Raw genomic sequence first — 16,275 nt, forward strand, 5'->3', positions numbered from 1 at the left:
ATGATTTACCATGTTCAAGTATGATTTACTGATTCTAGCATGATTTACCATAGTTTACCATGATTTACCATAGTTTACCACGATTTACCACGATTTACCATAGTTTACCATGATTTACTATAGTATACCATGATTTACTATAGTATACCATGATATACCATGTTCAATTATGATTTACTGATTCTAGCATGATTTATCATAGTTTACCATGATTTACCATAGTTTACCATGATTTAGCATAGTTTACCATGATTTACTATAGTATACCATGATTTACCATGTTCAAGTATGATTTACTATGATTCTAACATGATTTACCATAGTTTACCATGATTTACCACGATTTACCATAGTGTACTATGATTTACTATAGTATACCATGATTTACCATGTTTTAGTATGATTTACTATGATTCAAGGTTGATTTACCATAGTTTACCATGATTTAGTCAAAAGAGCCAAGTCCCATCTCTATACTATGTTTTGATGCAGAGGTATACATTTTGCTAAACGGTTGCTAGGATACTCTCTTTGGTTGCTATGGAGTTACTTGTCAGCTGCCAATGATGAAATTCCAAAGGCTTCTTGTCAGTATGAATGATATAAACCAACTCCCATGCCTCTGTGACATTCAGAATGGAAGATATCCCTCTTTGGATTTTGGTTGCTAAGGTGCTCGACAATGGTTGCTAGGGAGGGGCTTGGAAGTGTTGAGGTGATTCATGATTGGCTGTTTACTGCCCCGAGTCAAATGAGACCACCCCCATGTTTCTATGACAATTCAGTCTGGAGATATCTCTTTGAACTCTTTCAATGGAAGTCTATGGAACTTGTTGCTAAGGGGCTCTAAATGGTTGCTAGGGCGTGGCTTGATAGCTTCACAATGATCATGAGAGACTGATTGGTCGTCTGAGTAAAATGAGCCCTCCCCCTTGTCTCTATGACACTGTGATCCAGAGCTACGTTCAATACAAAGTCCCTATGCAATTTACCATAGTAGGAAAAGCATGTGTGTTTCACGGGACGTTCCTTCCCCATAGTAAGTCAATGGGGCAACTTTGGGCATCTCCTGCCCCCCAGGGGTGCAACTTTTACCCCATTGTGAGGTATGTTCTTACAGAGCCTGTCAGCCTCTTCAAATGTGGCAAATCACACATTTCTGCGAAATCCTCGCTCAGAGCTACGTGTGGTCAAAGTTCGTCGCAATGTTAAGTCAATGGGACTTTTTTGGCCGCTTTTTCGCCCCTGGGGCGAACACCGCACCCCCGATCGCTTGTAAAAGTCATAGCACACCTCTCCTTAATGAGCCGGTCGATTTGACACCTCATTCATGGCTCTGAGACAAACGGTGCGGGGCGAGTTACGCGCCAAACTTTGTCCAGAATAATAATAAGAATAATAATAATAATAAGAATAATAAGTATGAGCAATAACAATAGTGATGCCTTGCTTTCAGCAAGCACCACTAATAAGTATGAGCAATAACAATAGTGATGCCTTGCTTTCAGCAAGCACCACTAATAATAAGAATAATAAGTATGAGCAATAACAATAGTGATGCCTTGCTTTCAGCAAGCACCACTAATAATAAGTATGAGCAATAACAATAGTGATGCTTTTAAAAAAGCACCACTAACTAGAATGTACATTTCCTGAAGAAAATGTGAAGTGGTGCTTGCAGTGGCAAAACTCGCCACTCGGTTGCTAGGGTTTTACTAGGTGGTTGCTATGGTGTTCTGGGAGGTTTCCAAGGTATTCTGGGTGGTTGCTAGGGCGTTGCTAAGTGGTTGCTAGGGTATTCAGTGTGGTTGCTATGCAGTTGCTAAGGTGTTTACCATAGTTTACCATGATTTACCACGATTTACTATAGTTTACCATGATTTACTATAGTATGCCATGATTTACCATGTTCAAGTATGATTTACTGATTCAAGCATGATTTACCATAGTTCACCACGATTTACCATAGTTTACCATGATTTACCATGTTCAAGTATGATTTACTGATTCTAGCATGATTTACCATAGTTTACCATGATTTACCATAGTTTACCATTATTTACCACGATTTACCATAGTTTACCATGATTTACTATAGTATACCATGATTTACCATGTTCAAATATGATTTACTGATTCTAGCATGATTTACCATAGTTTACCATGATTTACCACGATTTACCATACTTTACCATGATTTACTATAGTATACCATGATTTACCATGTTCAAGTATGATTTACTGATTCTAGCATGATTTACCATAGTTTACCATGATTTACCACGATTTACCATACTTTACCATGATTTACTATAGTATACCATGATTTACCATGTTCCAGTATGATTTACTGATTCTAGCATGATTTATCATAGTTTACCATGATTTACCATAGTTTACCATGATTTACTATAGTATACCATGATTTACCACGATTTACCATAGTTTACTATGATTTACTATAGTATACCATGATTTACCATGATTTACCATGTTTTAGTATGATTCTAGGATCATTTACCATAGTTTACCATGATTTACTATAGTATACTATGATTTACCATGTTCAAGTATGATTTACTGATTGTAGCATAATTTACCATAGTTTACCATGATTTACTATAGTTTACCATGATTTACCACGATTTAGCATAGTTTACCATGATTTACTATAGAATACCATGATTTACCATGTTCAAATCTGATTTACTGATTTTAGCATGATTTACCATAGTTTACCATGATTTACTATAGTATACCATGATTTGCCATGTTCAAGTATGATTTACTATGATTCTAGCATGATTTACCATAGTTTACCATGATTTACCACAATTTACTATAGTTTACCATGATTTACTATAGTATACCATGATTTACCATGTTCAAGTATGATTTACTGATTCTAGCATGATTTACCATAGTTTACCATGATTTACCATAGTTTACCACGATTTACCACGATTTACCATAGTTTACCATGATTTACTATAGTATACCATGATTTACTATAGTATACCATGATATACCATGTTCAATTATGATTTACTGATTCTAGCATGATTTATCATAGTTTACCATGATTTACCATAGTTTACCATGATTTACCATAGTTTACCATGATTTACTATAGTATACCATGATTTACCATGTTCAAGTATGATTTACTATGATTCTAGCATGATTTACCATAGTTTACCATGATTTACCACGATTTACCATAGTGTACTATGATTTACTATAGTATACCATGATTTACCATGTTTTAGTATGATTTACTATGATTCAAGGTTGATTTACCATAGTTTACCATGATTTAGTCAAAAGAGCCAAGTCCCATCTCTATACTATGTTTTGATGCAGAGATATACGTTTTGCTAAACGGTTGCTAGGATACTCTCTTTGGTTGCTATGGAGTTACTTGGCAGCTGCCAATGATGAAATTCCAAAGGCTTCTTGTCAGTATGAATGATATAAACCAACTCCCATGCCTCTGTGACATTCAGAATGGAAGATATCCCTCTTTGGATTTTGGTTGCTAAGGTGCTCGACAATGGTTGCTAGGGAGGGGCTTGGAAGTGTTGAGGTGATTCATGATTGGCTGTTTACTGCCCCGAGTCAAATGAGACCACCCCCATGTTTCTATGACAATTCAGTCTGGAGATATCTCTTTGAACTCTTTCAATGGAAGTCTATGGAACTTGTTGCTAAGGGGCTCTAAATGGTTGCTAGGGCGTGGCTTGATAGCTTCACAATGATCCTGAGAGACTGATTGGTCGTCTGAGTAAAATGAGCCCTCCCCCTTGTCTCTATGACACTGTGATCCAGAGCTACGTTCAATACAAAGTCCCTATGCAATTTACCATAGTAGGAAAAGCATGTGTGTTTCACGGGACGTTCCTTCCCCATAGTAAGTCAATGGGGCAACTTTGGGCATCTCCTGCCCCCCAGGGGTGCAACTTTTACCCCATTGTGAGGTATGTTCTTACAGAGCCTGTCAACCTCTTCAAATGTGGCAAATCACACATTTCTGCGAAATCCTTGCTCAGAGCTACGTGTGGTCAAAGTTCGTCGCAATGTTAAGTCAATGGGACTTTTTTGGCCGCTTTTTCGCCCCTGGGGCGACCACCGCACCCCCGATCGCTTATAAAAGTCATAGCACACCTCTCCTTAATGAGCCGGTCGATTTGACACCTCATTCATGGCTCTGAGACAAACGGTGCGGGGCGAGTTACGCGCCAAACTTTGTCCAGAATAATAATAATAATAACTAGAATGTACATTTCCTGAAGAAAATGTGAAGTGGTGCTTGCAGTGGCAAAACTCGCCACTCGGTTGCTAGGGTGTTATACATGATTGCATACGAGCCAACAACCATGTCTGTACGATGTTGTGGAGCTGAAATATGGCTTCTATATGTTGCAATATGGTTGCTAGGTGGCTCTAAATGGTTGCTAGGGTGTGAATACACAGTTACCATGGTGATATTTACAGACTGTTTTACAACTGAAACTAATGAGCCAACCCCCATCTCTATACAATATTCTGATGCAGAGATGTAGTTCTTGTAAAATGGTTGCTAGGGTACTCTGTTTGGTTGCTATGGAGTTGCTTGGCAGCTGCTAATGATGAAACTGCAAAGGCTTCTTGTCAGTATGAATGATATAAACCAACTCCCATCTCTATACGATGTTCTGATGCAGAGAAATACGTTTTGCTAAACGGTTGCTAGGGTACTCTGTTTGGTTGCTAGCGAGTGGCTTGTCAGCTGTCAATGATGAAATTCCAAAGGCTTCTTGTCAGTATGAATGATATAATCCAACTCCCATGCCTCTGTGACATTCAGAATGGAAGATACCCCTCTTTGGATTTTGGTTACTAGGGTACTCTGTTTGGTTGCTAGGGAATGTCTTGGCAGCTGCCAATCATGAAACTCAAAGGCTGCTTGTCAATATGAATGATATAAACCAACTCCCATCTCTATACGATGCTCTGATACAGAGATATAGGTCTTGCTAAATAGTTGCTAGGGTACTCTGTTTGGTTGCTATGGAGTTGCTTGGCAGCTGCCAATGATGAAACTACAATGGCTTCTTTTCACTATGAATGAAATAAACAAACTCCCATGCCTCTGTGACATTCAGAATGGAAGATATCCCTCTTTGGATTTTGGTTGCTAGGGTACTCTATTTGGTTGCTAGGGAGTGGCTTGGCAGCTGCCAATCATGAAACACCAAAGGCTTCTTGTCAGTATGAATGACAAACCAACTGCCATGCCTCTGTGACATTCAGAATGGAAGATATCCCTCTTTGAATTTTGGTTGCTAGGGTAATCTGTTTGGTTGCTATGGAGTTGCTTGACAGCTGCCATTGATGAAACTGCAAAGGCTTTTTGTTACTATGAATGATATAAACCAACTCCCATGCCTATGTGACATTCAGAATGGAAGATATCCCTCTTTGGATTTTGGTTGCTAAGGTACTCTAATTGGTTGCTAGGGAGTTGCTTGGCAGCTGCCAATCATGAAACTCCAAAGGCTTCTTGTCACTATGAATTATATAAACCAACCCCCATCTTTATACGATGCTCTGATACAGAGATATAGGTCTTGCTAAATAGTTGCTAGGGTACTCTGTTTGGTTGCTATGGAGTGGCTTGGCAGCTGCTTATGATGAAACTCCAAAGGCTGCTTTTTCAGTATGAATGATATAAACCAACTCCCATGCATCTGCGGCATTCAGAATGGAAGATATCCCTCTTTGGATTTTGGTTGCTAGGGTACCCTGTTTGGTTGCTAGGGAGTGGCATGTCAGCTGCCAATCATGAAACTCCAAAGGCTTCTTGTCACTATGAATGATATAAACCAACTCCCATGCCTCTGTGACATTCAGAATGGAAGATATCCCTCTTTGGATTTTGGTTGCTAAGGTCCTCGACAATGGTTGCTAGGGAGGGGCTTGGAAGTGTTGAGGTGATTCATGATTGGCTGTTTGCTGCCCCGAGTCAAATGAGACCACCCCCATGTTTCTATGACAATTCAGTCCGGAGATATCTCTTTGAACTCTTTCAATGGAAGTCAATGGGACTTGTTGCTAAGGTGCTCTAAATGGTTGCTAGGGCGTGGCTTGATAGCTTCACAATGATCCTGAGAGACTGATTGGTCGTCTGAGTAAAATGAGCCCTCCCCCTTGTCTCTATGACACTGTGATCCAGAGCTACGTTCAATACAAAGTCCCTATGCAATTTACCATAGTAGGAAAAGCATGTGTGTTTCACGGGACGTTCCTTCCCCATAGTAAGTCAATGGGGCAACTTTGGGCATCTCCTGCCCCCCAGGGGTGCAACTTTTACCCCATTGTGAGGTATGTTCTTACAGAGCCTGTCAGCCTCTTCAAATGTGGCAAATCACACGTTTCTGCGAAATCCTCGCTCAGAGCTATGTGTGGTCAAAGTTCGTTGCAATGTTAAGTCAATGGGACTTTTTTGGCCGCTTTTTCGCCCCTGGGGCGAACACCGCACCCCCGATCGCTTATAAAAGTCATAGCACACCTCTCCTTAATGAGCCGGTCGATTTGACACCTCACTCAGGGGTCTGTGACAAACGGTGCGGGGCGAGTTACGCGCCAAACTTTGGGCGGAATAATAATAATAATAATAACTAGAATGTACATTTCCTGAAGAAAATGTGAAGTGGTGCTTGCAGTGGTAAAACTCGCCACTCGGTTGCTAGGGTGTTGTACATGATTGCATACGAGCCAACAACCATGTCTGTACGATGTTGTGGAGCTAAAATATGGCTTCTATATGTTGCAATAGGGTTGCTAGGTGGCTGTAAACTGTTGCTAGGGTGTGAATACACAGTTACCATGGTGATATATACAGACTGTTTTCCAACCGAAACTAATGAGCCAACCCCCATCTCTATACAATATTCTGATGCAGAGATGTAGGTCTTGTAAAATGGTTGCTAGGGTACTCTATTTGGTTGCTATGGAGTTGCTAGGCAGCTGCCAATGATGAAACTCCAAAGGCTTCTTGTCAGTATGAATGATATAAACCAACTCCCATCTCTATACGATGTTCTGATGCAGAGATATAGATCTTGCTAAACGGTTGCTAGGGTACTCTGTTTGGTTGCTAGGGAGTGGCTTGGCAGCTGCCAATGATGAAACTGCAAAGGCTCCTTGTCATTATAAATGATATAAACCAACTTCAATGCCTCTGTGACATTCAGAATGGAAGATATCCCTCTTTGTATTTTGGTTGCTAGGGTACTCTGTTTGGTTGCTAGGGAGTGGCTTGGCAGCTGCAAATCATGAAACTCCAAAGGCTGCTTGTCAGTATGAATGATATAAACTACCTCCCATCTCTATACGATGTTCTGATACAGAGATATTCGTTTTGCTAAACGGTTGCTAGGGTACTCTGTTTGGTTGCTAGGGAGTGGCTTGGCAGTTGCCAATGATACAACTGCAAAGGCTTCTTGTCACTATGAATGATATAAACCAACTCCCATTTCTCTGTGACATTCAGAATGGCAGATATACCTCTTTGGATTTTGGTTGCTAGGGTACTCTGTTTTGTTGCTATGGAGTGGCTTGGCAGATGCCAATGATGAAACTGCAAAGGCTTCTTGTCACTATGAATGATATAAACCAACTCCCATGCCTCTGTGACATTCAGAATGGAAGATATCCCTCTTTGGATTTTGGTTGCTAAGGTGTTCGACAATGGTTGCTATGGAGGGGCTAGGAAGTGTTGAGGTGATTCATGATTGGCTGTTTGCTGGCCCAAGTCAAATGAGACCACCCCCATGTTTCTATGACAATTCAGTCCGGAGATATCCCTTTGATATCTTTCAATGGAAGTCTATGGGACTTGTTGCTAAGGTGCTCTAAATGGTTGCTAGGGCGTGGCTTGATAGCTTTACAATGATCCTGAGAGACTGATTGGTCGTCTGAGTAAAATGAGCCCGCCCCCTTGTCTCTATGACACTGTGATGCAGAGCTATCTTCAATACAAAATCCCTATGCAATTTACCATAGTAGGAAAAGCATGTGTGTTTCACGGGGCGTTCCTTCCCCATAGTAAGTCAATGGGGCAACTTTGGGACGCTCCTGCCCCCCAGGGGTGCAACTTTTACCCCATTGTGAGGTATGTTCCTACAGAGCCTGTCAGCCTCTTCAAATGTGGCAAATTACATGTTTCTGCGAAATCCTCGCTCAGAGCTATGAGTGCTCAAAGTTCGTTGCAATGTTAAGTCTATGGGACTTTTTTGGCCGCTTTTTCGCCCCTGGGGCGAACACCGCACCCCCGATCGCTTATAAAAGTCATAGCACACCTCTCCTTAATGAGCCGGTCGATTTGACACCTCATTCATGGCTCTGAGACAAACGGTGCGGGGCGAGTTACGCGCCAAACTTTGTCCAGAATAATAATAATAATAACTAGAATGTACATTTCCTGAAGAAAATGTGAAGTGGTGCTTGCAGTGGCAAAATTCGGCACGGTTGCTAGGGTTTTACTAGGTGGTTGCTATGGTGTTCTGGGAGGTTTCCAAGGTATTCTGGGTGGTTGCTAGGGCGTTGCTAAGTGGTTGCTAGGGTATTCAGTGTGGTTGCTAGGCAGTTGCTAAGGTGTTTACCATAGTTTACCATGATTTACCACGATTTACTATAGTTTACCATGATTTACTATAGTATGCCATGATTTACCATGTTCAAGTATGATTTACTGATTCAAGCATGATTTACCATAGTTTACCATGATTTACCACGATTTACCATAGTTTACCATAATTTACTATAGTATACCAGGATTTACCATGTTCAAGTATGATTTACTGATTCTAGCATGATTTATCATAGTTTACCATGATTTACCACGATTTACCATAGTTTACCATGATTTATTATAGTATACCATGATTTACCATGTTCAAGTATGATTTACTGATTCTAGCATGATTTACCATAGTTTACCATGATTTACTATAGTATACCACAATTTACCATGTTCTAGTATAATTTACTGATTCTAGCATGATTTACCATAGTTTACCATGATTTACCATAGTTTACCACGATTTACCACGATTTACCATAGTTTACCATGATTTACTATAGTATACCATGATTTACTATAGTATACCATGATATACCATGTTCAATTATGATTTACTGATTCTAGCATGATTTATCATAGTTTACCATGATTTACCATAGTTTACCATGATTTACCATAGTTTACCATGATTTACTATAGTATACCATGATTTACCATGTTCAAGTATGATTTACTATGATTCTAGCATGATTTACCATAGTTTACCATGATTTACCACGATTTACCATAGTGTACTATGATTTACTATAGTATACCATGATTTACCATGTTTTAGTATGATTTACTATGATTCAAGGTTGATTTACCATAGTTTACCATGATTTAGTCAAAAGAGCCAAGTCCCATCTCTATACTATGTTTTGATGCAGAGATATACGTTTTGCTAAACGGTTGCTAGGATACTCTCTTTGGTTGCTATGGAGTTACTTGGCAGCTGCCAATGATGAAATTCCAAAGGCTTCTTGTCAGTATGAATGATATAAACCAACTCCCATGCCTCTGTGACATTCAGAATGGAAGATATCCCTCTTTGGATTTTGGTTGCTAAGGTGCTCGACAATGGTTGCTAGGGAGGGGCTTGGAAGTGTTGAGGTGATTCATGATTGGCTGTTTACTGCCCCGAGTCAAATGAGACCACCCCCATGTTTCTATGACAATTCAGTCTGGAGATATCTCTTTGAACTCTTTCAATGGAAGTCTATGGAACTTGTTGCTAAGGGGCTCTAAATGGTTGCTAGGGCGTGGCTTGATAGCTTCACAATGATCCTGAGAGACTGATTGGTCGTCTGAGTAAAATGAGCCCTCCCCCTTGTCTCTATGACACTGTGATCCAGAGCTACGTTCAATACAAAGTCCCTATGCAATTTACCATAGTAGGAAAAGCATGTGTGTTTCACGGGACGTTCCTTCCCCATAGTAAGACAATGGGGCAACTTTGGGCATCTCCTGCCCCCCAGGGGTGCAACTTTTACCCCATTGTGAGGTATGTTCTTACAGAGCCTGTCAGCCTCTTCAAATGTGGCAAATCACACATTTCTGCGAAATCCTCGCTCAGAGCTACGTGTGGTCAAAGTTCGTCGCAATGTTAAGTCAATGGGACTTTTTTGGCTGCTTTTTCGCCCCTGGGGCGAACACCGCACCCCCGATCGCTTATAAAAGTCATAGCACACCTCTCCTTAATGAGCCGGTCGATTTGACACCTCATTCATGGCTCTGAGACAAACGGTGCGGGGCGAGTTACGCGCCAAACTTTGTCCAGAATAATAAGAATAATAAGAATAATAAGTATGAGCAATAACAATAGTGATGCCTTGCTTTCAGCAAGCACCACTAATAATAATAATAAGAATAATAAGTATGAGCAATAACAATAGTGATGCCTTGCTTTCAGCAAGCACCACTAATAATAAGTATGAGCAATAACAATAGTGATGCTTTTAAAAAAGCACCACTAATAATAAGTATGAGCAATAACAATAGTGATGCTTTTAAAAAAGCACCACTAATAATAATAAGAAAAATGTGAAGTGGTGCTTGCAGTGGCAAAATTCGGCACGGTTGCTAGGGTTTTACTAGGTGGTTGCTATGGTGTTCTGGGAGGTTTCCAAGGTATTCTGGGTGGTTGCTAGGGCGTTGCTAAGTGGTTGCTAGGGTATTCAGTGTGGTTGCTAGGCAGTTGCTAAGGTGTTTACCATAGTTTACCATGATTTACCACGATTTACTATAGTTTACCATGATTTACTATAGTATGCCATGATTTACCATGTTCAAGTATGATTTACTGATTCAAGCATGATTTACCATAGTTTACCATGATTTACCACGATTTACCATAGTTTACCATAATTTACTATAGTATACCAGGATTTACCATGTTCAAGTATGATTTACTGATTCTAGCATGATTTATCATAGTTTACCATGATTTACCACGATTTACCATAGTTTACCATGATTTATTATAGTATACCATGATTTACCATGTTCAAGTATGATTTACTGATTCTAGCATGATTTACCATAGTTTACCATGATTTACAACGATTTACCACTAATTACCATAGTTTACCATGATTTACTATAGTATACCATGATTTACCATGTGCAAGTATGATTTACTGATTCAGGCATGATTTACCATAGTTTACCACAATTTACCACGATTTACTATAGTTTACCATGATTTACTATAGTATACCACGATTTACCATGTTCAATTATAATTTACTGATTCTAGCATGATTTACCATGATTTACCATAGTTTACCATGATTTACTATAGTATACCATGATTTACCATGTTCAAGTATGATTTACTATGATTCTAGCATGATTTATCATAGTTTACCATGATTTACCATAGTTTACCATGATTTACCATAGTTCACCACGATTTACCATAGTTTACCATGATTTACCATGTTCAAGTATGATTTACTGATTCTAGCATGATTTACCATAGTTTACCATGATTTACCATAGTTTACCATTATTTACCATAGTTTACCATGATTTACTATAGTATACCATGATTTACCATGTTCAAATATGATTTACTGATTCTAGCATGATTTACCATAGTTTACCATGATTTACCACGATTTACCATACTTTACCATGATTTACTATAGTATACCATGATTTAACATGTTCAAGTATGATTTACTGATTCTAGCATGATTTACCATAGTTTACCATGATTTACCACGATTTACCATACTTTACCATGATTTACTATAGTATACCATGATTTACCATGTTCCAGTATGATTTACTGATTCTAGCATGATTTATCATAGTTTACCATGATTTACCATAGTTTACTATGATTTACTATAGTATACCATGATTTGCCATGTTTTAGTATGATTTACTTTGATTCTAGGATCATTTACCATAGTTTACCATGATTTACTATAGTATACTATGATTTACCATGTTCAAGTATGATTTACTGATTCTAGCATAATTTACCATAGTTTACCATGATTTACTATAGTTTACCATGATTTACCACGATTTAGCATAGTTTACCATGATTTACTATAGTATACCATGATTTACCATGTTCAAGTCTGATTTACTGATTTTAGCATGATTTACCATAGTTTACCATGATTTACTATAGTATACCATGATTTACCATGTTCAAGTATGATTTACTATGATTCTAGCATGATTTACCATAGTTTACCATGATTTACCACGATTTACTATAGTTTACCATGATTTACTATAGTATACCATGATTTACCATGTTCAAGTATGATTTACTGATTCTAGCATGATTTACCATAGTTTACCATGATTTACCATAGTTTACCACGATTTACCACGATTTACCATAGTTTACCATGATTTACTATAGTATACCATGATTTACTATAGTATACCATGATATACCATGTTCAATTATGATTTACTGATTCTAGCATGATTTATCATAGTTTACCATGATTTACCATAGTTTACCATGATTTACCATAGTTTACCATGATTTACTATAGTATACCATGATTTACCATGTTCAAGCATGATTTACTATGATTCTAGCATGATTTACTATAGTTTACCATGATTTACCACGATTTACCATAGTGTACTATGATTTACTATAGTATACCATGATTTACCATGTTTTAGTATGATTTACTATGATTCAAGGTTGATTTACCATAGTTTACCATGATTTAGTCAAAAGAGCCAAGTCCCATCTCTATACTATGTTTTGATGCAGAGATATACGTTTTGCTAAACGGTTGCTAGGATACTCTCTTTGGTTGCTATGGAGTTACTTGGCAGCTGCCAATGATGAAATTCCAAAGGCTTCTTGTCAGTATGAATGATATAAACCAACTCCCATGCCTCTGTGACATTCAGAATGGAAGATATCCCTCTTTGGATTTTGGTTGCTAAGGTGCTCGACAATGGTTGCTAGGGAGGGGCTTAGAAGTGTTTAGGTGATTCATGATTGGCTGTTTGCTGCCCCGAGTCAAATGAGACCACCCCCATGTTTCTATGACAATTCAGTCTGGAGATATCTCTTTGAACTCTTTCAATGGAAGTCTATGGAACTTGTTGCTAAGGGGCTCTAAATGGTTGCTAGGGCGTGGCTTGATAGCTTCACAATGATCCTGAGAGACTGATTGGTCGTCTGAGTAAAATGAGCCCTCCCCCTTGTCTCTATGACACTGTGATCCAGAGCTACGTTCAATACAAAGTCCCTATGCAATTTACCATAGTAGGAAAAGCATGTGTGTTTCACGGGACGTTCCTTCCCCATAGTAAGTCAAAGGGGCAACTTTGGGCATCTCCTGCCCCCCAGGGGTGCAACTTTTACCCCATTGAGAGGTATGTTCTTACAGAGCCTGTCAGCCTCTTCAAATGTGGCAAATCACACGTTTCTGCGAAATCGTCGCTCAGAGTTATGACTCGTCAAAGTTTGTCGCAATGTTAAGTCTATGGGATTTTTCGGACGCTTTTTCGCCCCTGGGGCGAACACCGCACCCCCGATCGCTTATAAAAGTCATAGCACACCTCTCCTTAATGAGCCGGTCGATTTGACACCTCATTCATGGATCTGTGACAAACGGTGCGGGACAAGTTACGCGCCAAACTTTGTGTGGAATAATAAAAAGAAGAATAATAATAACTAGAATGTAAATTTCCTGAAGAAAATGTGAAGTGGTGCTTGCAGTGGTAAAACTCGCCACTCGGTTGCTAGGGTGTTGTACATGATTGCATACGAGCCAACAACCATGTCTGTACGATGTTGTGGAGCTAAAATATGGCTTCTATATGTTGCAATAGGGTTGCTAGGTGGCTGTAAACTGTTGCTAGGGTGTGAATACACAGTTACCATGGTGATATATACAGACTGTTTTCCAACCGAAACTAATGAGCCAACCCCCATCTCTATACAATATTCTGATGCAGAGATGTAGGTCTTGTAAAATGGTTGCTAGGGTACTCTATTTGGTTGCTATGGAGTTGCTAGGCAGCTGCCAATGATGAAACTCCAAAGGCTTCTTGTCAGTATGAATGATATAAACCAACTCCCATCTCTATACGATGTTCTGATGCAGAGATATAGATCTTGCTAAACGGTTGCTAGGGTACTCTGTTTGGTTGCTAGGGAGTGGCTTGGCAGCTGCCAATGATGAAACTGCAAAGGCTCCTTGTCATTATAAATGATATAAACCAACTTCAATGCCTCTGTGACATTCAGAATGGAAGATATCCCTCTTTGTATTTTGGTTGCTAGGGTACTCTGTTTGGTTGCTAGGGAGTGGCTTGGCAGCTGCAAATCATGAAACTCCAAAGGCTGCTTGTCAGTATGAATGATATAAACTACCTCCCATCTCTATACGATGTTCTGATACAGAGATATTCGTTTTGCTAAACGGTTGCTAGGGTACTCTGTTTGGTTGCTAGGGAGTGGCTTGGCAGTTGCCAATGATACAACTGCAAAGGCTTCTTGTCACTATGAATGATATAAACCAACTCCCATTTCTCTGTGACATTCAGAATGGCAGATATACCTCTTTGGATTTTGGTTGCTAGGGTACTCTGTTTTGTTGCTATGGAGTGGCTTGGCAGATGCCAATGATGAAACTGCAAAGGCTTCTTGTCACTATGAATGATATAAACCAACTCCCATGCCTCTGTGACATTCAGAATGGAAGATATCCCTCTTTGGATTTTGGTTGCTAAGGTGTTCGACAATGGTTGCTATGGAGGGGCTAGGAAGTGTTGAGGTGATTCATGATTGGCTGTTTGCTGGCCCAAGTCAAATGAGACCACCCCCATGTTTCTATGACAATTCAGTCCGGAGATATCCCTTTGATATCTTTCAATGGAAGTCTATGGGACTTGTTGCTAAGGTGCTCTAAATGGTTGCTAGGGCGTGGCTTGATAGCTTTACAATGATCCTGAGAGACTGATTGGTCGTCTGAGTAAAATGAGCCCGCCCCCTTGTCTCTATGACACTGTGATGCAGAGCTATCTTCAATACAAAATCCCTATGCAATTTACCATAGTAGGAAAAGCATGTGTGTTTCACGGGGCGTTCCTTCCCCATAGTAAGTCAATGGGGCAACTTTGGGACGCTCCTGCCCCCCAGGGGTGCAACTTTTACCCCATTGTGAGGTATGTTCCTACAGAGCCTGTCAGCCTCTTCAAATGTGGCAAATTACATGTTTCTGCGAAATCCTCGCTCAGAGCTATGAGTGCTCAAAGTTCGTTGCAATGTTAAGTCTATGGGACTTTTTTGGCCGCTTTTTCGCCCCTGGGGCGAACACCGCACCCCCGATCGCTTATAAAAGTCATAGCACACCTCTCCTTAATGAGCCGGTCGATTTGACACCTCATTCATGGCTCTGAGACAAACGGTGCGGGGCGAGTTACGCGCCAAACTTTGTCCAGAATAATAATAATAATAATAATAATAATAATAATAAGAATAATAAGTATGAGCAATAACAATAGTGATGCCTTGCTTTCAGCAAGCACCACTAATAAGTATGAGCAATAACAATAGTGATGCCTTGCTTTCAGCAAGCACCACTAATAATAATAATAACTAGAATGTACATTTCCTGAAGAAAATGTGAAGTGGTGCTTGCAGTGGCAAAATTCGGCACGGTTGCTAGGGTTTTACTAGGTGGTTGCTATGGTGTTCTGGGAGGTTTCCAAGGTATTCTGGGTGGTTGCTAGGGCGTTGCTAAGTGGTTGCTAGGGTATTCAGTGTGGTTGCTAGGCAGTTGCTAAGGTGTTTACCATCGTTTACCATGATTTACCACGATTTACTATAGTTTACCATGATTTACTATAGTATGCCATGATTTACCATGTTCAAGTATGATTTACTTATTCTAGCATGATTTACCATAGTTTACCATGATTTACTATAGTATACCACAATTTACCATGTTCTAGTATAATTTACTGATTCTAGCATGATTTATCATAGTTACCATGATTTACCATGATTTACCATAGTTTACCATGATTTACTATAGTATACCATGATTTACCATGTTCAAGTATGATTTACTGATTCTAGCATGATTTACCATAGTTTACCATGATTTACAACGATTTACCACTAATTACCATAGTTTACCATGATTTACTATAGTATACCATGA

The sequence above is a fragment of the Rutilus rutilus genome (genome assembly GCF_951802725.1).
Source record: "Rutilus rutilus genome assembly, chromosome: 2".
NCBI classification, from domain to species: Eukaryota; Metazoa; Chordata; class Actinopteri; order Cypriniformes; family Leuciscidae; genus Rutilus; species Rutilus rutilus.